Source organism: Papilio polytes, unplaced genomic scaffold (genome assembly GCF_000836215.1).
Source record: "Papilio polytes unplaced genomic scaffold, Ppol_1.0 DF824269.1, whole genome shotgun sequence".
Taxonomy (NCBI): domain Eukaryota; kingdom Metazoa; phylum Arthropoda; class Insecta; order Lepidoptera; family Papilionidae; genus Papilio; species Papilio polytes.
The window spans coordinates 3,274,389-3,299,574 of NW_013524935.1; the positions used below are offsets into that span (position 1 = coordinate 3,274,389).

Genomic DNA, 25,186 nt, shown 5'->3' on the forward strand with positions numbered 1-25,186 from the left:
CAGCGCAGCCGGCCGCGCCCTCCGCCGCTCCAGCGCGCGCACCAGCCCCGCATCGCCTGCAACACGACAAGACATACGTTAACCATTGTACAATACTTCAATATAATGCTGCTCAATCCGAATGTTGTAGTTAGTAGACTTTTAATGGTTCCGAAAGAAATTATAATGCCGTGCGTAAAAAAGGTAAATCTCGCATTGGTCTATGTTTGTAATAAAATGGGAGAGATTCCAGAAAAAATAAAAGTGTTGTTACACTACAGAATGAGTGAGTGAGTGAGGTCCTGTATCAGAGTGCATCCGGAGATGGCAATATAATTGAATGGTTTTGTATGATATACTTAAAGTACAATAGTATGTTTAAATAACTTATACTTTCACAGTACGGTTTATTGGTCGACTTCCGCCCCGACCTCGTGTAATAAAGACACGTTACGAAACAAAACATATTGAATGAATAAACAGTAATCGTGTTATATGTTTGGCGTTTTCATTAGCGAATATGTTAGAAGGATACAACGGTGATAACACTAACGTATCTTTGGTGTCAATATTTACTAGGAACAAATTTTTCAATCAAAAAATGTAATAAACTAGCGAGATGTTCGTCTTATGTTTACGGGTACAAAAAGATTCAAAGTTTATAACAGTGGCGCATATCTGACACAATGCGAATGAAAGAAAGCTGATTATTGTGTCCCACCCTCACATTCTTTTAAATCCTGCCAGCATTTTCCGCGCCATAGCGAGCACCTTAAAAGTTTGAATAGCACTATACCCATAACTACAAGAAATGAATTGGAGAAGTGTTCAATAACCGTTGCCTCTTCTATTTAAATTTATATTTTTCTTATACTTCCGATGGATTACTGCGGTAAATACAACCGTGTGAATATGCCATTAAAATAACTTAAGATCAAGTTATAATTGTTCTCGAGATCATGCCCATACCAGGAATAACTTAAGTTGGCGATGCTTTATGATATATCATATCATATCATAACTTATAAGTTAGCAGTATATGGCATTGCATTTAGATTTAAATTTACAAACTATGAAAAGAGATGGAGACATTTTTTTCAGTCAAATCACAATTTATATTGCATACAATAAAAATGCTGCATGTTTAATTTATTTTAGGCCTTTATCTAAAAAAGCCTTAGTAGAATATTAATAAACAAATTAAACCTTTTGAGACAGCTTTACCACGTTTGTATAAAACAAGCTTTACTATCTACATAACCTGTGTCAATAAGTAACCGTTTCTAGTTTACTGTTAGCTAAAACTGAGTCAGCCCTAATTAACGGATCGTGTCCAATGCGTAGGCTTTAGAATTAATGTTTATCTACTACAAGATAAACAGCAATGTACGCGTAGAGATTGAAGGTTTATGGTTGTAAGGGTTGTCACTTTTAGAGAGGGCGCATACATTTGTACAAATTCCACAACTGTTGTGCGATTGTCGATTGTTTCGCAGACTATTCAACTGTTTAGTTGCACTAATAAAAATCGAGTAGTGTGCGCGCCTCCATATAAGCTCATAGGAATCAAAACACGACTAAACACTTGTGCATCAGTTTAGCCAACGGGGTTGCGCGCTCTTGTTAAAATTTTTCTTGAATAAATGAGAATAATTACGAAACTTTAATACGTTTAAGAACTTATGTGTTCAAATACATTTATAAAATACTAGCTGTTCCAGTGTGACTTCATTCGCATGAAATTGTGAAAATTGTTTTATTGATTATATTTGTCAAATTCAATTCCAAATGTCAAAATGACAGACATGACATGACGACAAAGCATGGCAATTTTGCTTTCTTGATGTTGGCAGCAACTTATGGTCTCTTTCCCACATTAAGGTTATCCAAAATATTTAGTCCCTAAGTTTAATGGCGTGAAAATATATAGATTAAGGCGTGATGTAAGTGTAGGCCTTTTTATTAAAAAAAAATAATTATTCAAAAATAAGCTGTAATTGCTGACATCTTAGGCAACAAATAAGTGTTTGTTTACGCTTTATTATAATAGTACAGATGGTAACTATGCTATGTCATAAGCAATGCTAAGAAATAAAACGGAGTTTATAAATACGTGGTAGGATAATTAAAAATCCTGTTTGTGTTACCAGTTTTTTAATAACGGTTTATCTATAACAGTTACACGCTATTAGCAGTTAACATCATTTTAAAGCGACATGTTTTGGTCATCTTAAAAGCGTCTTCATTTCATATCAAAATTTACCGAGCTTGAAAGATACTCGGTTACTAACGGGAAAATCCAGTTGGAAGTCTTACGGTTTTTACAGCCGATACACTTGTATGAAAACATATTAACATCCCTTCTAACTTATTAAAAAAAACTGACACATGTAGAGTTTCGCCAGTGGAAACTCTCTTTTTTGTGTCAAATATCGTTCATTCACACATGTTCCAAATTCAAATATTCTTTTTTTAAATAACGTTACGTTTTCGATGCTCACCATAAAGGTTATAATGTCATGAGAACTATTCAATTTGGTTACATAATATTTTAAATAATAAAAAAAACATATTGAAACATTTACGACTGAATTAGAATGTTTTAATAATTAGTTTAATGTATTTGGAACGAGAGCCCCAGTTTTAATGAAAGGTTAATAGGGGTTATGTAGATTAAAAAGACGAAATAAATTGATTTTAAAATAGTTGACATTAATTTATAAGATCGTTGCTATATTGTTTTTTCATATAAAACGACTTTTTTATATAAAATACGTAGACAAAGGAAACGAGTGTGCTGTTATTGCCACCTGCCCATAGACATCTGAACTAAAGCCATTTTTAATTATAAAAGTCCATTAAAATATCTCACTTCCACAATAGTTAGGCACAACGGTTGGTTATGTCACAGACATTGTTTAAAAAATAATTGAGAACAAAGGTCGGTGACGAGGACAGGCGACCTCCTTACGACGTAATGAGATGTTATAACAAGTATACAATACAATTAATTGTAGCCTTGTGACAAAATAAACGTACGCACTCGGCGCAAGAGTTGGCACTTCGGATGAAAAAATGCTGTTCTTTCTCACGTGCCAACTTAAAAGTGAAAATGAAAATCATTCTTTGACGAACATATTTGTTGATACATTCCTGCATTTTATCTGTGCGAAATCCAAAATTTTCTCTTAAAAAAAACATAGATTACAATTATTCCTAACTCAATGACAAGATTGCAAAATAAATGTAATTCAACACACAAAATATGGCAACACTCGTGTTTCATTAACGCGTGTTCGCGGCCATGTTTGTTTTGCGCGCGCGTCGCGTCACAATCAACGACATTCGATCTCTCAGCATTGTATGACAATGTTAATTGTACAGACTATACGATTCAATTATTTCATAGCCGTACAAATGTGTATCGCTGTTTTTAATAATCCCCTCCTTTACAATTATTGATGATTCCTCCCTAGGCTTTTGTACATGTTACAATTAATTTTCTTGTAGATATATAACAATTATACAACTGACGAATTTTTAAGTTTAATTAAGAATTATAGTTTGTCAGCTTTCAAGTCAATAATTAAATTCAAACATATACCAGCTATCAGAAGGCCATGCGACGTTTTCGGTGCATCCTAATTTCATTAAAATTTTATCAAGAACGTTCTACTTTAGGTAAACATTAATCTTGGAGATGACCATCGTTGGACGTCCGCTGAGCGACCTTATGGTCAGGAGTGGAACGGTCACGGACCGTCGCTATTGCAAAACATGGCATTAAGATTTTAACGCTATAACGACATACAATTTTTTAGAACCATACAATTTCCAGCGAGACTGAAAAACAATATTTTAGATAACGATTGTATAAACAAAGAAATACGACCCCCCCATTTTTGAACTTTATAATATAAGAACAGAGGTCGTCAATCTACGGCCCGTTTGTAAGCACAATGACAAATCTATTGACACAGATACGACATACGAGGGTCAGATATCAATTATTATTAATAGCGCCATCTGTTGCAAATAAAAATAAGTTGTGGTTTGAACAAATTTAATAAAAACAATAATCTCCTTTATATTTTTTATTGCAAGTACTATACTAATTCCGGAAATAAAATGAAATATGATACAAAAAGCAATAACTTCCGTGGCGAACGACACTACAAAACACGTAACACGTGACCTTCATAATAATAAACGCAGGCAATATGAGCTTCAATATAACCTCAATTGCTACGTATTCGGAACACGTCTGCAGTGAGGCGTCATTGGACGCAATTGGACGCCAAATGTCGCGTAATACTGTCATAAAACAATGCAATATATTGACTTGTCATTGTACTAAAGATATACCAAGATAAGAACAAAACTTCAATTATGTAAATTTTCTTAAGAAATTCTGCAGAAATGTATATGCATTTCATATAGTAAAATAGTTTAAAAACTAGGTACAGTTTTAGCGTTTTGAAACAACCCAAATTAAGGTGTATACCATCTTATAACTTGGTCTACATCTATACTATCCATACTATTAATATTATAAAGAGGAAAGATTTGTATTTTTAGAGTTTTATATGGATTTGATTTACGCAAAAACTACCAGGCCGATTTTTTTCATTCTTTCACCTTTTAAAAGATAATTTATCTGTGAGTAACATAGGCTATTTTTTTTAATTTCACGCAGACAAGTCACGAGCAACAGCTAGTCTAAAATAAATAAGAAAGACGGTTTATTCAAAACGGTAGTAATTTTATATCGTAGCAGATTATGGTGGTGAACACTTTTGTAATGCCTCAATAGATGGCAGTGTAAGTAACACGAACAAGTTAACACTAACTAGTTCCTTATTACAATTACAAGTGATCTTAATAATAGTTATGATATTACAGACAACAAAATGTAGTAATTTTTCCTTTGTAAAAAGTATATTGAGAACCATTGTGTTCGAACTATTCCTCAATGAGTCATGACGTGTAGATCATGGCTGTTGATGTCTCGGGTTTTTATCTGACATTTGTGACGTCACGTCGCTACGTCACGTTAAGCTATCCGACAAACTTATACCAGAGGTTTAAAACATTTAGATTTTTTTTTAGTTTCATTTTAGTGTAAGTAAATATATGATTACTTAAATTTGATTTAAAATTAAAAAAAAAATGATTATAGAAAAAGTTTGTATTGGATTATAAAAAAAATACATCAGAGAAGGATTCTTTGTTAATAAACTTTTAGAAATTCAGGATTGTAGAAAATAAGGGTGTATTCCAATTATTTGACTAGAAAACTACATTTTTTATTTCCATATATGTGGAACTTTGTATCATTTCCACTTAAAGAAGTCGGAGTTTTAAATGAAATTGCGTTCCGCAAGTTGAGTACCCCTGGTTTTCTTTTGAAACGATCTAATTCCGACAATTTATAAAGTCGGAAACTGAAGGTCGTTTATTTACCTGTTACATTTATTATAACTTGAGTAGACGTAATGTTAAACATCTTGAAAATGTTTCGAACAATTTCCTTTACAATGTTTATTTTTATAACCAAGGTTTTTTTTCATTAATAGGCAGTAATATTATACGCATATTAACGTTCTGCTTACATGACTTCAGAGTTAAACTTCCAATTACAATTTACAAGAGTTAAATACAGACAGAATTAAGCACTTTCATTTGTTAATCTAGGAATCTATACTTAATTTTAGCAGCTGTATTCAGAGACCTTTACTGGTCGCTTCCAGAGTCCTTAGTGTAGAACCTTAGGTAACCTAGTACCTTTCTAATTATGGTAGAGCCAGGGCCGGATTTAGCATTACTAATGCCCTGGACGAGAATTCCCGAGGCGAAGCTTCCCTTACTGCAATACAAACCTTTATGTTCGGCGCCCTGGGCAATTGCCCTAACGCCGGTATTGACTACATTTAAAAGAAAATTGTAGGTAAAATTTAATTGGTTCTGTAATATTAGATTTGACTTCATTATAAGGAGTAGGTTGTAACTGGTTGATCTGGTTTCATTTTAGTTTAACTTCCTCTTAACTGTCAACTAGCCTTGAACACCACTGTTACGGTTCAATGAATATATTTATTACAACCTTCTTGGTACGTTTTCAATTAAAGTGCAGTATGTTTTATAATTCAACAACTTTGAATTACAAATAATTTATGAAGGATTTTTTAAGAGCAATTCGAGCAACTATTAACAGCGCCAAATTGTAGACTTCTTTTCCCTTTCTGATCTTTTCTAACTAGAAAAGGATCCTCTGTGCATCCTCTACTGTCAATTAGAGGTATGTACGTCAAATTATAATGTATTCAAGACAGAAATAACATCGCATGCTAATAACAAGACGCTACAAACGCGAGCCTAAATAATTGACTAACCCGCGCCTTTCCAAGCACGCGACGTGGAGGAAACATTTAATGAACTTCGAATAAAGAGAATGCATGCGAATATCATGCTATGTTTCCACTATCAAAGTTATGAAACATACTGTCATCTCTCTCATGCTATTTGAGTAAACAGAGATAGCAATATTGTTCGAAATTCGAATACAAGTCATTTAAAATTTACGCATAGCTTATTTCGTTTTATGCGGCAGGATCATTGACGATTTGGAGGGAACTTATGTCAAATGTCATTTTGATTTTTTTTTAATTCTTTGGAGTGATACATTTTTAAACAGCCAGGAACATCGGCACATGTTTTGTGGTTGGTTGTATAGACTATTTTTTTTTAATTTTTCAATTCGAAGTTATTCTCGTAAGTCGCGGACACTAATTACAAGATAATAACTGTATTCCGCTTTCTTGCGTGCTAATAATTAGAATATGCGTTGGTATCTGGATAAAATTTATTTCCCATTTAGATATGCCTTTACGTTCGTTGTTTAAAAGTTACATTGTAATTAGTAAATCGTGTAATATTTAATCAAACCATGTTATCACGAACAAATTAGTACTATAGTTAAATTAGCAAACATCTTTTCCATTTGACTACGTTTATCTAATGACTAGTTTATGCCTGACGTTGCTCGCTTTAATTTTAATACTTAACATCTGAATACTGGATACTGAAGTATTTTATATTATTTTAAATACGACAAAGATCAACGTATAAGTACAGTCTTGCAGTATTAGATATCATGGCATCTTTCAAGGGGGATAATAACAAACTGGTATAACAGGTACGGGTGCTAAACAAGTGACCCTCTTTCCCCGTACCTCCCCTTCCCGGTTCCCGACTTGTATCGCCAGTTTTTATCGCACTCCAGGTAAACGAGACAGGATCGATGATGTGAAGAGGAGCCGTATCAAGATCGTTTCATAAGAAATTTTTACTTTGTTCCTTGGCTTCGTTTAAGTTCGTAGACGAATAAAAAATATAGTCTAAGTTATGATTTCATAAATTAGCTTTTAAATTTCAAAATCAATTCAGTAGTTTTGAGGTTATACGACACAAACAGTGACAATTTTTATCGTTACTGACATTTCTTCATCATCTCACTGTCCTTGTGTTACTCCCGTAGAGTCGGCGCACCAGCTTTACATCCTTTCAGGCTTAATCTTCTATCATTTCAATCGTCACTTCCTACTTGATTATATCGCCTTTCACGCGATCTATCCATCTCTTTCCAAGCTCTACCGATGTACCCCTACATACTCTATACAATAGGAAAAATACTGATGGAGTGTAATATAGATATTAAGTGAATTAAATGAGATATAATAAAGCAATAACATTTAAACTAATAATAGTCTTAAAATGTCTAGACGCATACAAAATCCCGCGCGATTATTTTGGTAATCTTATGTTATTAAAAACTTAAATATAACCCTGCTGAATTAAAAAGATGTGTTTTTATCTTACATCATATATAATTACGGCGTTAATTTGTCTTGGTATGATAATACGTGTTGATAGTACGACAATGAGCGGGCTATGCGACGGTGGCGGTAAAAGTGTGTTTTATTGTTAATACCCATTGTGTCGACAGTCGTAACAATTTATCTGATACACGGCTGTGACGTCACATGTCATAACAACGTACAAGACTTCTTATATCTTGCAAATAACAAGTAATACTTGAATAAGCCCGACAGAATGTTTGGTTTACTATTTATATTGAAGCAGTAGCATTATCTACACCAACGATCTATTCGTTGGGTGTAAACGCCAAGTGGAAGCAATTCTGCGTTTCGTTGGATGTGTGTTAGAGACAAAATTAGTTATCTTCCCTTCTCACTGTCTTCTTATAAAGAAAGGATCGGAAGGACATATCCATTTTCTGTAGGTACCGTCGCGGATATGCGCGGTTTAGTTCAATAAGACAAAGTTCACCTTGTACCACTAATAATTAATTAGATAGCAGTGAGTTTGTTGCGTGTCTCGTTTCAAAATGTTCAAACGATTGTAGCTTTTAAGGTGCATCAGTTATCGCGACTGTACATCCTCTCACTGTCCGTAAAAGGTAACGCTGCAACTATCCTATCACGCTTAAAAGCAGAGATACATTACTATTGCAACGCTATTCACTCTACAACAAAAATACTCTGCTCTTATTTAGCTTGGTTGCAAAGTGACTCAATGAAGCATTCTTATATTGTTCAAGTTGTGTATTACATATGAAATGCGAGACGGTCGGCCGCGTGAAAAACACTTCCATTGTCTCTACATCCGCGCGTCGACGCCCATCCATGATATTGATCGATTTGAATACACAATCTGTTTTAATTAAAATTATAATTGCTGTTACCTGATATGGTTTAGTGTGTCAGGATTTGGGTTCGATTTTAATTTTGCGGTGTTATGTTTTGTAGGTTATATTTGGCTCTTGGTATATAGGTAGTCTGCCACTTAGAGGAACTACTAATATTAAAGAGGAAAGATTTGTATTTGTATGTAGTGAAATAACTCAAAAACTATTGGATTGATTTTAAATTCACCATAAAAAAGCTACGTTATCAGTGAGTAACATAGGCTACATTTTTTTTAAATATACGGGGACGAAATTACGAGCAATAACTAGTGTAATATAAATGCTTATTTAGAGAGAAGTACTCGGATACTTAATAAACGTTTAACTTTGCCTATATTCTATAGTAATGTTTTAACACTATATTTCAATAGATTTGTGTTTTAATTGATATTGCGATTTTGCATTTCAACTTCGATCTTAAAGTTCATATAATCCAGTCTTCCTGTGCGAGGTGATGTTAGAATTTGAGATAACAATAACTTCCTTAAGATTTACGTAATAAAGGCCAAGCAAACTTATCTTCCAGTGTGCCCTTTACGGGTACTCACAACTTTCTATACAACAGGGCTGGTTAAAGCACGGCCCGCAAGTTTATGAAACTATAGCTATATATAGATAGCTACTTTAAATACGCGAATTTGCCCCATTAACCATACGGTATAGTAGATACTTTCTGCATACGAAAACATTGTTTTTAAAACATAAAAAAATATTTTTATCATGAATATATGCAGTGCTAATTACGTAACGATGAGGTTGCTTAGACGACAAGCACACAATAACTTATGTTTGTTTTGTCGATAGACCAGTACAAAATCCTTGTTATATACATTTTATTAAATAAACTAGATTAGATGGATGAAATAAAATTTTATTCGTAAGTTTCGGCAGTAACAACGCACAGTAAAAGGAATTGCCTTTACCAAGGGTTGGTAACCCCTGCCTAAGGCGAGACAGCGTGGGCGACGGCCGATCTCACCTCATGCAATTGACATTTGAAGTATGGGTGTTAATGATCACCTATAATCTTCATACATCTATTGTGAATTGGCTCTAAGAGAAATCTTCCTACATATTTACGAGAGCATTAACGGTAGTATGCGATTTCGTCCATGTGGCATTAAAATTATTGTTTATTTCTTCTCTGTGATGTTTTGTCTTTGACCAAGACCATGGTTGTGTCATTCTACCAAGTAAATATTCTAATTCGCTATGTATTTATGCTAAAATTAAATATATTCATTAAGACGGTCATTATGTGAAAGTTCTGCGCTAATGTGCCGCGCCTCCGACTCGCATCACTCTCTACAAACAAATCCACAGAGTATAAAGTAAACACGAACTTACCGGCCACAAACAAAGATAAAAGAATCCGCATTCTGTACTTGTAATAAAAAAAATCTGATTAACTAATCTTTGACATTTTGGGGCACTGGAATGAAAAGAATACAGATGCGACAACTCAAACTAAAGCGTGAAATCTACGACTTGTTACTAGTATGTAAGTCCAATTTGCCTTAACTCATATCAGGTGGCATTTTTTGTTGTTATACTTACGATTGTGATTTAACTTTTTTGGGGTAACTGCCTAATGCGCACTCTACTTTTTTATTCTCTATGGTTTAAACCGATTAGTGTACTCCTCACTTTAATAAATGAAATCCGGTATCTACCTATTCGTTTGAATCATGAATATTTTTATCTTTTAATTAATCAGATTGTAATAAAATACAATGCAAATATTTATTCCTTTTAGCTCCGCGGCAGATGTAACGGCCTTGATATTTTTAAACGTGTATTTTGATGAGCAAAGATTTTAGTTTTTTTATGCATCAACCGGTCAATATTTAATTGTCTATTAGTGAAATAAAACACGGATATTAAGACAGAAATAATGTTTGTCGTGATTAAGTGATAAAAGTGTTGTTCTTTTGTTTTTATAAGGAACCAAATTAAACGGATTTAACATAGAGTCAGAGATTATAACTGCTTCTACAGTAATCATGCTTAAAACAATTTCAACGATAAAAAATTTTAACAATCACTGCAAGAAAATAAGGATGTGACTAATTTCTCTCGGAAGACTAAAATATTATTTAACAAGTTTCTTAACTGTTTAAAACATTTATAACTAACAGTTTGTCGCGACTTCGGCCGCGTTAAAATAAAAAAAACTTAAAACATAGCCTATGTTACTCAGTGAAACATAGCTTTTCAATGGCGCAAGAATTTTTTCACCCTGTCCAGCAGTTTTTGAGTTATTTTAATACATACGAAAATTCTAAAATACAATTCTTTCCTCTTTATAATATTAGTATAGATAAAGGTTGTATTATACTTCTATGAATAAGCCACGTACTTCTAGAATTTCAGATGCGTCATCTAATGTCACAGACTAAAACTTAATACTAGATGTGAATTTCGTGTGGGTTAAAAACAAATATAGAAATATCAAATAGTGGGAAGAGTCAAAACGCATGCTAATTTATATGGTTCCAAAGTGTTGCGTCACCGTTAAAAATATTTGTCTGGATATTTTTTTTTTTTTAACAAAACCAACGAGGTTTTATATTATTAGTGCGGTTACACACTTTTGACTATCGTGTCGCACATCTGTTATGCGATTGTAGAATCCTTCAATAATACGGTTGGAAAGAATCCTCACCAATGGCCCATGGCATTTTATACAATGCTTCAAAATGTAAAGAATCAAAAATAACGGTTACATAGCGCCAACGAATGTCGAAACTAAGCGTTCTCATTAGCATATGAATTTATATTAGAGCTCACAGCCAACATATATCGCATTTAAATCGATTCATCAAACACCGGTCATGCATAGCCTTTAACTTTTATTAATATGTTAATTTTTGTCTATAGACCAAATAATTTATCTGGCCCGATGAGCGTAAAAAAATTAAATAACAGTTAATTTGGTACTCTCTATCATTGCAAAAAGTAACGTAAGATCATTGATAGATTATAGCTGCTTGTCTTTGTGTAGTAGTCTGTGCTTTAGTAGGTTTTACACATATTTTCTGATACAACTAACTGCGATAGCATTGTCCTCTCTTTGCGCCAGAGAAGTTTGTTGAACTATACGTTACCTACTGGCGGGAGTTAAAATGTTTTTTAACAGGGTCAAGAGACGATTACTTTTGTGCCAATAATTGAATCAATTTGTTTTTTTAGCCTTAACCAAAAGTGGTATTATCGTGGTGGATAAAAAAAAACTTGTCACACTGATATAGATGCGTTTTTTACACTTTTTATTTTATTATTAGATAGATATGTCTTATACTAAAACTCGTACTGCGAAGTATTTAAGTATTACGTCACGTAATTCTTATATACTGAATTTTATGAATAAAAGTACTAATGATTTCATGTTAAACCTGCTATAAAATCAAACGTCTTTCGAAATACTACCAAAAGCCTAATCATCCATTTTTTCTATCTTATTGCGATAAAATAATTCTGTCAAATTACGCAAAAAAGTTAACAACCATGTATATTTCATAAAAAAGTAGATCAATAATTGCTTTCCGTATTTTGATGGCAACATTAAACCTACACGACCTTGTGGTCGATTAGTTTTCACTGGAATTATTATGAAAATATTTCACTATGCTTGTTACGTATTGTGAAATTTTTTTTAACAAACGTTGACAATTGCTTCCATTCAGCCAGAGTTTAAAGCCACGTCCTTCATGATGTTAATTTATAATTTAATTACAATTTAATAGTGATTAATTTAATATGATTAAGAATTTTGAGTAAGGTTTAAAAAAAAGTTAATAAAAAAAGGTAACTTATAACAAAAAAAGTGAGTTTAAATGCAGACATGTGTCCATTTTTTTCTTAGAATGAAACGCGCCATTTTTTGGACTTGTTATATGACATTGAAAATCATTTAAATATTTGAGGTGGGAGGGGGTTTAGGAGACATCGATAAGGGAAATATCTCCTTTCTATGTGTTCCTTCCTCTGCCAAGTCAGACAGCGCATCTGCACCTGTAAACATTTACAGGTAGTGTTTGTTCGCTATTTTGACGAATTCCGGTGGCAGTTTGCTGGTTTGTCACCTTGTAATATAATAAAGAGTTTTCCCACGAGGATACAATGTCTTCCTTTAGTCGTTTCCCACAACTTGGTAGAGATTGTCGGTCATACAATATACGTATTTAAATAGTTTTTGTTTTGAATACCAAGCATTATTACATTTATACAAGAATGTTCATACTGTGTTACAGAATTATGAATTTAACAACAAGTACAATACAAGAAATAGAAATATATAATCCTGTCTTAAATCGGATATTACAAAACTACAATAAAAGTAAAAAAAAAAAACTAACATGACTTGTTTTATGTACTAATATCAATACTTCTATACTAATTGTATAAAGTGGAAAGATTTCTATTTTTCTAGGTTCCAAAAACGATTTCAAATATTCTTTTACCATGAAAAAGCCATATTATGACTAAGTACTCGTAATATAGGCTATGTTAACAGTAGATTATTTTGTCAATTCGACATAAAACTAATTATTATTACAAGTGCCTGTTAGTTATAAAATATTAGTATCCGGCCGTATTCACGTAGGAATATGCAAAATAAAAACATTCTAAAAATAATTTCGATGTTACGATAATACGAAATACGCTGTAAGATGTGAAAAACGAAATGTATGTCAGTATTATTAGCAACTATTATTGTAACGCAGTTGTAACAAGTTTACGAATGGACGTCGATTTTATTTTCATAAAAAAGCTACGCATCATTGACAGTTCGGAAACAGAAATTAAGGTTGAAACTACTATATAATAGATTGTAAAAACTGCAGCGCGGCAACCAAAATGCATTCTTTTGTTAACATATTTATATTAAAATTATGTACATATTTAAATCATCGATCATATAAAACTAATCACGACTTCATATTGTTAACACTTCCCGCTCAATTCTCTATTTCTTTTCTACTTTTTTCGGTATTAAATAAAGGCAAAGGTCTTGCGGCCAGTATGCCACTTCTTTGAAGTACGCAAACACTCTGTCAAAGAGATCAAATACCTCATTCCAACACCCATAGTACATATAAAACTATTGCATTATTAACCTAACAGTTAGGGATATGGGCATCCGATACGTGAAGCAGTTTTATCGTGGGTCAGCTATCGAGGTAGCCTCAGTTGCTACCCACAGCGGGAATAACTATAGAAAGAAAGGATTTATGTTTCAGCATAAAATATAGATATTGTAGCATTTGGCGCCAGTTTCAATGCCCTATCTTATATACCCGTCACAATGCCATATAAATCACAACGTCTTATGCTAAATTTTAAAATGAAACATGTGTACTGTGCAGTTTTGGGGCGCAGGAGTATTATTCGTCTATTCGGTTAACGTTGGCAAATATTTTGTTGCGTTTCACTTCGCTTACGAAATCAACCGCGAAGCAACTGTATGTCACGGATGATTCAACTGTTATAAGTGTATGATATAAGTGCAGATTTACGACAAAAACGTACTTCGATAATAAGGTCATTTGATTTGACGTGTGGTTTTTTGAGGTTAGAATTTTTACGGTATTAACAATTTAGAATATTGAATCTCGGTTAAATAAAAAAGTTTAATAAGGACTGGAAATTAAATTTAATTTGCCAGTTGCGATAACTTTTTTTTAATATTCGTAAACGTCACACAATAATTTAAATTATACAATGAAAGTCAAAAAGTAGGGTTAAGAGAAAGGAATAAAAACATATTTCTTTACAAGTTCCCCTTCAATTAACCCGGAATAATTGCAACGAAATTCCTTTACAATAAAACTTTCAACATCGAGGCCCGCACGTGCTAGAAAGACTGGTTCCCCCTTCTATTTCTGAATATGCACGTGGCACTGGATAGGAAATACGGCCCTACCATTGAACCCTGCTTAACGTTACTTCCCTATTGCTTGTAACTAAAAGCATTTCTCGTTAAAATTTAAGTGCTTATAAAAACAGTTTAATAGGTTAAAACAACATATCGGTAAGCAAACATCACGCTATTAAAAATACGACATAAATACATATTGTTTCCTATTTAGCCGTCCTTGCGCAAGATGTTGTTGAATCACGTACTTACTAAACAATTTATACCTATAGTAAATGTCTCGTACAGCTGAGTCAGCCGCCTTTATAGCCGTCAGCAGTGATTGTAGCTTTTATGTTGGAACACCGTCAGTTTCCCCGAGTGTACATCGAGGACTGCGTATACAATGTGTAAAAGGTTACAGCTCGGTTTTAACATTGATTTATATGATTATGATTGAATTAATTACGTCACAATATATTACACGTTGACACCCTTTTTTGTGTCGGGGGGGAAATCTTTTAAAGATACCTTTCCTTTGACAGGAATGCAGGGTTATGTAGGATTTAACACACGAAAACTCCTTCGGTGGCCATCCTCAAGTGACAGTCGAAAGTTCCGGGATCTCTAGGAAACACACCGGAGCCTTCGGCACTCAAATTGTACCTATGTTGCCACACCTGTCGTTTCATTTCGTTTCGTTCGGGATCAAAGCAATCAGTGTTATCTGATAAAAATCATTATTAACTATGCTTTATCCAGTTCAAGTGCAAATACTTAGTGCATAAGTAAAGGAAAACATCGTAAAATATATTGCACGGTCTAGTACTAATGAGTGATTTATTTTCGCAGACACGTACGTTGGCATTGCTAACAGCGTTGCTAATTTAGTATCGCACATTACTTCTAGTTATGTTTTTACCTTTGCTATTGTTTCATGGTTATTTTCTATTTTTAAATTATACACACTATATTAAGTGCCTTTTTTTCAGAACTGCCAATCTTCTGGCCTTAGGTTTAAATTCACTTCTATTAACACAAACTTAAAAAACACTATTAGACCGATGACTTCGTGAGAACAGCAGAAATAGGATACGACGTATGGAGCACATCTTATGAAAGACATTGGTTGCGGCAGCATCCATCAACCAATCTAATACAAGCTTATGGTAAAAGTGCGTTTACCTTTTAACAGTGGTAGTGGCCGCTTTAACATCTTAGCACGAATGGGCCGGCACGCCCGGTGTAATTAATACCACGACCACACAGAAGATAGGCGTGAAATGGAAGCAATTCCATGTTTCGTCTGATGAGTGTGGTGCCGGAGGCATAATTTAAGTCCCTTTCTCTTTACCACCCTTTTCTTATAAGGAGAGGTTGGGAAGAGGAAGTGGATTTGACGGTGGAGGAGATGCATAGGAAGGGGAAATATCCTCTTTATGTGCGTCTCCTCCTCCGTCGTATAAGGGTAGGCAACGCATCTGCAATTGCGGATGTCTATGGGCAGCGGTCGCTTCGCCATTTTGGCGGTTTCAGGTGCTTGCTCGTTTGCCACCTTATGTTGTAAAAAAAAAATCAGCTATAAGTCAACTGTAAGTATGCGTTTGTTACTAAGCCAGGCATAGGCTAAATCGGAGTTATAGATTCTCATTTTAAAGATCAAATGAAAGCTCTAGAATAAAATCTAGATATATAAGTTCAGAGATCATGCGCGTGTCGTAAGAGCGCGGGACCGGCTGACAATGCCGACTTTCGAGTTACATCAGACGCTGATAGATTTATGCCACTTTAGTCCAGATTTAGTGCATTAGATTAGTCATTAAAGTTTACTTTTGTTTGCATTGACAATTTTAACGATCTCTCTCGAAATAGAATAAGATTTATGTAATTTACCGGCAACATATTCATGTTTGAAAAATAAACCTATTCAATTTTTTTTTTCAAAATATTTATATTTTACAAGCGAAATGTTTAAGATTCGTTTCAGTATTCAGCCGTTTAAAAAATAATTTAAACTCGTAACAAACTATAAATATCTCAGTACAGACAATCATACTTACGTTCTCTCGGAATTATATTATGTAAGTACACTTAAATAAAAAGAACCGTTTTGATAAGATCATTTGAATTCACCGCTATTACGATTTAACGCTTACCAAAAACTGTTTTGTAATTTAAATATACGTAAAACGGAACAAACTTTATTAGTTTAAAAAAAGAACAATTCAAATTTAAAAGAAAGAGCATTGAAGGCGCGATTTTAACGAAAAATAAATAGTCCATATCACAAATTACGTTAATCTTATCCAAATAACTTTACAAAGTTATTTTTAAACGACCTGTTGCCCGCGACTTCGTCTGCGTGGTATTAGAAAACATACGAACTATATAAATTACAAAAAGCTACGTATCCCTCGGGAACCGGACATTTCTCGGGGATGAAGCTTATCCCATGTATACTCCAGACTTCGTTTTATATCTGTGCCAAATTTCAATAAGATATGTTGAACTGTTGCAGAATGATCGAGTAAACATTAAAAAACTAAATTAATGAATCCCACGGGAACCGTAACTATTCCAGGGATAAAAAGTAGCCTATGTGTTCTTCCAGACTATGCTCTAAACCTGTGCCAAATTTCATGGAGATCCATTCAGCCGTTTAGGCTACAAACGCTAACAAACATCCATCCATCCATCTAAACTTTCGCATTTATGATAATTTCAAGATTTTGATAATCCAAACATCATTGTTAAACTTTTTAATTATTTACATTCAGCCAGCATCTGTCACAATATTATTCAAAACAGTTTTAATATTGCCACTGCTTTAAAAAGATATTACAAATGGTACTGGCCATCAACAGCGTGAAATATCAAACGCGGGTCAGTAACGGGCTCTGCCGCGGGCGACAACGGAATTCATCTATACAATACCATTCGTGCTGTCCTAAATATACATCTATTGAGGTAACATCACAAAAGCATTGGAGAAAATGTACAATTTAATTTACAAGACAAATGACATGCAAGTAAAGAAAGTCCGCAAAGAATACTCGTAATCAAACGTATGTGAGTGGAACAAGAAAGGTGTATTACATTAAAAAGTAAATATAAACAGCCGTATTCCGTTTATTCCTTGCCAGATACATGTCTAGTTTTAATTTTTACAAAGATCATATGCCAACATGCATTAGGTCATGGATAAGGTCTTTTGGAGCCAATGGACTTGAGGACGGAATAGCAGACTATAGTTATTTTTTGTGCTTAGTATGTATGGATTTTTTTTTGTACTACTCTGTACAAATATAGGCCTTGAATACGCGGTAACTGATTGCATTTACAGTCGTATCAAGTAAAAAAAAATGTTTTACAGCAAGGTGAAGATTAACATATTGTCGTAACATACGTGATTTTGTTACAAATGTTTTTTTTTTTAAGAGATACGTCGTATATTTTGAATAACCTCAAACTACTTGGCCGATTTCAAACATTCTTTTTTTCATACAAAGCTACGTTATCATTGAGTAACATAAGCTAATTTTTTTTTGTTCTAAGGCTAGTATAATGTGTAAAGTCACCTCAAGTCAAAAATTATGTTTTTATGGAAGTTGCTCACATTATTATTGCAATTATTAAAGCTAGCTAAAGTAAACGTAGTTAAAGGAATAACCCATCGTGAGCTGTAAATTGATCAAATGGTACAAGTTTAATGAAGATATACTGACCTATGAATCCATACCCATCAACCAATTACCAAACAAAGCTTGGCCAATCCATTGAGACGTTCACATCGCTCCAATTATATATCAAAAAAACATTAATATCAATTGAAACTTACGATGTTGCAAGTATAGAAAGTAGCAAAGATCAAAGCAACACCAATACAGATGTCGACGACCTTAAACCAACCAGTTTTAATTGTTATAACATATATAACCTTATATTGTTCTAAATGTGAAATAATAACTGCGTTTTATAAATAAAACGTGTTATATACAAATATGAAAGCAAGCTAAAGATTATTTGTTAAAGTAAGAGCTCTGTTTTTTCTATTTGTAGCTGGCAACTAACACAACTGTCAATTTGTTCCATATCAAGTAAGTTGCAGATTATAAAATGAAAACTTGTTTAAACATCCTCATTATTTAACAGATAATTGATTAAAGGTTAATCGAAATTTAAAATCATACTAATATTATAAATGCGAAAGTTTAGATGGATGGATGTTTGTTAGAGTTTGTAGCCTAAACCGCTAAACGGATCTCAATGAAATTTGGCATAGATGTAGAGTATATACTTTGTGTTTTTTTTTTTATTTCACTCGGACGGAGTCGTGGGCGAATAATACTGGAAGCTTGAAGTAAATGGCGCCAGTGGTGATGATTCTGTGTTAGTTATTTAACTGGTAATTTTGTAAATTTATCGAAAGTAAATTTTTAATGGTAGTGTATGCTATTTATCTCAGACGTTGTGCGGCATCTTTAGTTAGCAAAAGGCAATTTTTCCCTATTGGTTTGTCATAACCCGTGTCATTTACCATAAGAATATAATATGCCGTATTTTCTATTCCCTCCATAACTAGAGTATATGATAAGATAGTTTATCGGCTTTTTATCAATACTATTTCAAACGAACTTTTCAATTAGCGTACAAATGAGAAATATTGCGAGAAACAAGATACGTTATTTGATAAATTTAATTGTGGCTTTTTGATAAAATTAAGGCGTTCTGTAATAGATAATTGTTACTTATGATAAAATGCTATTCGCTTATTACTAAATAAGCTTTCGCCCCCGAATTCGTCCGCGCGGAATTAAAAAAAACAAAAGCAAGTAGTCTATGTGTTCTTACAAACTATCCCCTACATCTATAACAAATTTCATCGGGATCCGTACAGCCGCTTAAGCTACAAACTCTACAAACATCCATCCATCCATCTAAACTTTCGCATTTATAATATTAGTAAGAAAGTAAGCTACTGCTGCTCCACTAGCTGAGAAATGATTTCACGTGGAAGTTTTTTTATCTAGGTACATAGATTTAGGAACAGAAAATTAAACTATGCAGGCATACTTTGTAATTTGAATTATAAATCTTCAATTTTACTATTACATTTATTAGGACCATTGAAAGTTTTGTAAGAACTTCAGGTCAATGAATTAGGTCTCGTTTGAGGGAGCTTTCAAAGTGTGGACAGCTGCCAGATGCAGCAACGCTCTAGATAAGCTGAATTGGCGCCAAACTTGACAGTTGCGCAAGATGGCGGCGCACGATGCATTAACCGGCCAGTGTTAGCCAATGTTAGACGTGCAAAACAAAACAAAAAGACGTTATTTTAAATTAATATTCCGTAGATACGGAGGCCATTTTCTTTCAATCTAATTGAAGGACAATATTTGTCTTTTGTGTAGTGAGATAAAACTTGTTTGTTGTTTAATTTCCAAGTTTTTTTTATAAATAAATCGTTTCTCTACAAAATAAATAATTCGTCTTTTTGTCAAAGTAATAAATACAATGATTCTATGTAAATTTAAAAGCAAAAACATAAGAATTTCCCGTACACTTAATTACACAAAAACAAGTAAGTAAAAACAACAAATCCAAGGCAAACAGCAACGCATTAAGTTCACAAATGGGTATGGAATCAGTTTGTTAGCTTAGAAAGTGGACACCAACACTGAGCTAGTCGTAATCAAGTTTTCTATGAAAGTTCAATGTTTAGTAGATGCAAATCCTATCACTAGGTATGATCTAAGTTATCTGTCTTTCTTTTAAACTGCTATTTGGTTATTGAAGAGTTTTGTATCTGTACAACTTTCGATAATATAGAAATCAGCGTTTGTATGTTTTTCATATAAAAGTTGCTAGACTTTAACAATGTTTCTTTATTAAAAGGAAACGCTTAAAATTTAAATTACATTGAAACTGTCGGATTGTAAGCGGCGCTAACGAAGCGCTTTATTTAAGACTACATTTTGGTCGCGACAAATATTAAAAAAAATGGCCTATGTTACTAAGTGATGACGTAGCTTTTTAATTTTTGAAACTGGTACAGCAGTTTGTAAGTTATCAACACAAACAAATTTTCCTCTTTATAATACTGGTCAAATATGAATTCGTTTCAGTATACAGTCCTAACAGTTTGTTTAATTAAAATATTGTAAGACTTTTGACTTTATTTCGACTATCGACTTCCGTTTCATTTAGTATTATAAGTTGTAATAGAAGTTCATTCATTGTTACTAAACAAAAGTGAAAAGAGACTTTGAATAGTGTTCATTGAAAAGATGTCTACAAAACGTAGTGTCGATTGAAATTATGTTGAATGTGTTGGCGGCGCATTTCCTGTCACTAACGTGTCGAGATACCCTACTCCAGGGGTAGTCAACTACTGACACGCGTGCCATAAATGGCCCACGACATAATGTTTTGGGCACGTCTCTGATCGTAAAAACACTACGAAAAAGTATGAGGTAGGTGCACTATGGAATTTTCATAATAATTTCAGTCATGATTATTCTATGGCTCGTTTAAAATAGCATTAAACATTTCTTTAAAAAAAAATGACACTGATGCAAAAATGTTCACTATCCCTGTCCTACTCCGTGTCCGTGTTTCCACTAGCGACATATATGTACAAAATATGTTTTCTCTTTTGTTTTCAATCAGAAAGATAAGGATGGCAATACATTTTAGTGTGGGAAACCTATAGTGAGTTAGTTAGTAAATGTCAAGAAAGCTTTTATAATTGGTAATAACATAACATTTATACAATCTACTTACTTTGTTAAAGCGGTTTCTTTGGCGTTTCGCATTTTTACCTCTAGTGTACTAATCAAACTTTTTATAATGTTTAGTTTTAAATTTATAACCTGTTTACATCGCTATTTATTGCATAGTAACAAAGCAACAATACTTGATAATATGACATTCAAGTAATGAACCCCATCTGATCTTTAAAGTTCAAATGATATTCCATTAATTACGATGACTCGCTATTAAGTTGTTATTTTCTAATTCATCGCTGAATAAAACATTTTGGAAATCATTAAAAACCATCTGTCATGATATTAGGAGAATATGTCTAATTAAAATTTCGTTGAAATATGAAAATGATGTCAAATCCAATAAGAACTTATTTAATTTATGTATAGAAAAGATAAGTTGTAAAATATTAACTAAAATGCACCATTTTCAAAAGCAGCATTTATTTTTTTTAAATATGATATTATATGAAGTATATAGCCTACTTGCTTTTGCGCGCGACTTTGTCCGCACACTTTTAAAAAGAAATTTAGTAGTCTCGGTGATGATCAACACCTATGAAAAGTTTTAGAGATATCCATCTGTTATTCTAACATAGCAATATATTATTAAAAGAATTTTAATAATAGTTTTAAAGCTTTACTGTTACAAACATACAAACATTTTCTCTTTATTATATTAGTTTGTACAAAAAATCCGTTAACGATTCTTGTCTGTTCTTGGAATGTATGTTTAAAATGAAAGTAGTAGAAGTTTTTTTTTGTAAAAAATTTTGAAAGTCAATAAATATTTATTACTCGCTCGTTTGTTTCACTTTCATTGTTCTAAAGTATACAAATGTTTTTCAGTCCCCATTAGTTAGGAATTTTAGTCGGCGACTTTAGTGTTTTGGATGAAAAGCTTATAAAATGTATAATCTATCTGTGAGAATTTATGGTACGCATTATTTAGTTAAAATTGTGATATAATGGTTATAGTATAATCTATGGTTTTTATGTATTAGGGTTAACTAATACTTGTACATAAAGATATCTCGAGTAGACAATTCTAGATTGCCCTACAATTGCAAGAAATTGGACTTTAAAATACATTTGACAAATGCGTTGTTAAATTATTTCAACTTACTCGAATTCCACAGCTCGTCTCCGCTTCGGACTGAAACAAAAAAAATCATTTTAATCCACACATTAATATTAAAATAAGCTCAGATTAAATATTTTGTATTATCTTGTGTTGTAAAATTAATTGGAATTGAATGTAGCAATTCCTACATCCCTCTTTCTCTCTCTTACTCCAATTAAATTGTATCTTTGTTCTCTGTCGCGTAACGAAATTTACGTCCAGTACTATCGAATAAGCTTCACTTGACTTAAAAATAGGTTTTAAAATATTACTTTTTATAATAATAATTTTCTAGGGTATTGTATATGTAATAATAATTAACTGAATCCATACGATCACCAGGTAATTATATCCATCCAGTATCGATGTCATAAAAACTAAATGTTCCATTTGTGCACTGCAGCATTAATTAATTTGTCATGACGTACTGAAACTTAATATTACGATAATAATGGGCGTATAAAAACATGAAAACACAATGTCCAATTCAAATTGAACTTTACACAGTAGGGTTAAGATTGAAATTTGAATGTAACGTTCGAAATTAGTTGTACAGTCACCGTCAAAATTAGTATTCAATGTTCTATGTTAGTTAATTATTCATTGAAACAGTAAATAGCGCTTAGTTCTAGAAACAATCGTGGATTAGACAATCTTTCCTAAGTATTATTGTTGGAAACAGTTAATCACTTTTGCAGGAAATTTACTAAGTATCAGATGAGTATGGATGTTCTTTTTATGAAAATCATTTTAAGAAACTTTTATAACATTCAGATAATTTTTCAGGAATGTAATTTATTAATTCTACTTCCGTTAATTAACCAAAACTTGTGTTAATGCGTAATTATTGTAGAGTTGATAATTTAGTCTTACTTTTATCAAAGTTTTAAATATCAATAAAAAAAAAATAAGTAATTTAATTCCGATAGTCCTCATGGGCTAATAGCGAAGAGCTTTGAAATCTCAAGATGCTCTCGGTAGACAGTTGGATTAAGGGCCCGATTCAAAAGGAGGTTACTTTAGAAACCGCACGCATTGTGAGGTGGTTCCTGTCTCTGCAGCCCTGACCACTGGTTGCTTGAGTCATCGGATTCCGCAGCCGGTGGTGTTCGATTTTTATATAATGTGTTTAACTTTACTTTTATACAAATCATGTAAAGTATTTTTTTTAAGTTTTAAAGAAGCGCTTGACCACGGTCCCACAGATTGAGAGTGAAGATGTGGTCGAAAGATGGATGGGTGGAAAGATAAGACAAAATAAGAAATATAGATATTTGAGATAATTAAATAATACAATACTTATGTAACTGTCGCTGACTGTACTACAGCCTTTCTAAAGCAAGACGTGCAGTGATAAGACAGGTCAGTCAATACATTCGCCGACACAATTGCTTAACTCGAACACTGCACATTTTGAGGACAAATTAGAGTGTTCGAATAAAAATTATATCGCAATCTTTTTTGTATTACTTAATATCGATATTGCAGTTTTAAAGATAAACATATTACGTATATTGTGAAGATTTACGAAATTAGGGTAATAATAGAGGTCAGGTCATCGATAGTTCTGCAACGCTCAATATAACAGTTTACAGGGTTGGCATTTATTATTACAAGAAGGGTTAAGCGAGCGAGTGTACCGAAGTTGCTATTCGACGTCCTTGGATATCTGTAACAGCAGAGGAACTGCAGATGCGTTGGTCTTTGAGAATCAGATCGGCACGCCTCTTCCAGGACTCAAAGACCTTTTGCTTTGGGACTACAGCTTTGTAATTTCTATCGCAATTTCTTTGAGAAGTAGGCATAAAATCGCTATAGCATTTCAAGATTTTCCTAATTAATTAATTAGTGTTTTCAGTCACAAAAGAAGTCTCCTAATTTCTTTAATGTTGCTGCGCGTTTCAAGTTTCTCTGGTTTTTCCTATAAAGTATATATCTATACTATTATAATAAAGTGTAAATACACACTTCTTTGTTGCATAAGATATTAGCAATTACAGCATGTTTGTGAATAATTCTTTTGGTAATAATAAGCCTACACTTACGTCACGCTTTAGGCTATATATTTTCACGCCATTAAACTTCGGGGATAAATATTTTAGATGAATTTACTAATGTGGGAAAGAGACCATGAGTTGCTGCCAACATCAAAAAAGCAAAATTGCCATAGTAAGGTAATTGGTATTTTGACATTTGCAATTGATTAATATAATACACACATATAATAAAATAAAATTTTCATAATTTTATGCGGATGAAGTCGCAGGGGAACAGCTAGTAATATATATTAATAATAAGAATAACGTTATATTTAATAACATGTCTTAGACACAAAGACATACAATCTCATATTAAACACTAAGATAACGTGAAACTGTAGTGTAGGTAACCGTAAATTACCTATCCGTGTTATACCTTACTTTTGTATGCATAATTTGTGTCAGTCGGATTAAACATCTTGAGCTTCACGCACGACTTTTATTTCGGACACCACATTGGCGACGAGGATAAAAATCAGTGCGGTTTTGTATTGTGCGGAGTGCAGAATACCGACTCGAGTGTTTCGACGCAGTGTAAACGTTGTTATAAACAATGTTTATGGCAAGTACGCTTGCGGTTAACGCGCGGAGCGGCGCGGTCGGCCATTGTTGCGGAACGGCAACAGCGCACGGCGGAGCGGCCAGTGCGGCGATTTG

General features: G+C 33.2%; 1 long non-coding RNA gene across 1 annotated transcript in view; it reads right to left on the minus strand.

Annotated features, from left to right (window-relative positions):
• Window positions 1-2: 2 nt before the first annotated feature.
• LOC106109012 overlaps window positions 3-25,186 on the minus strand; it is a 48,491-nt gene continuing 23,307 nt past the window's right edge. The window contains exons 2-3 of the long non-coding RNA XR_001225983.1: window positions 22,494-22,523; window positions 3-56 (exon numbers count right to left, since the gene is read on the minus strand). This is a non-coding gene — a long non-coding RNA (uncharacterized LOC106109012). The remainder of the gene's footprint in view (window positions 57-22,493; window positions 22,524-25,186) is intronic.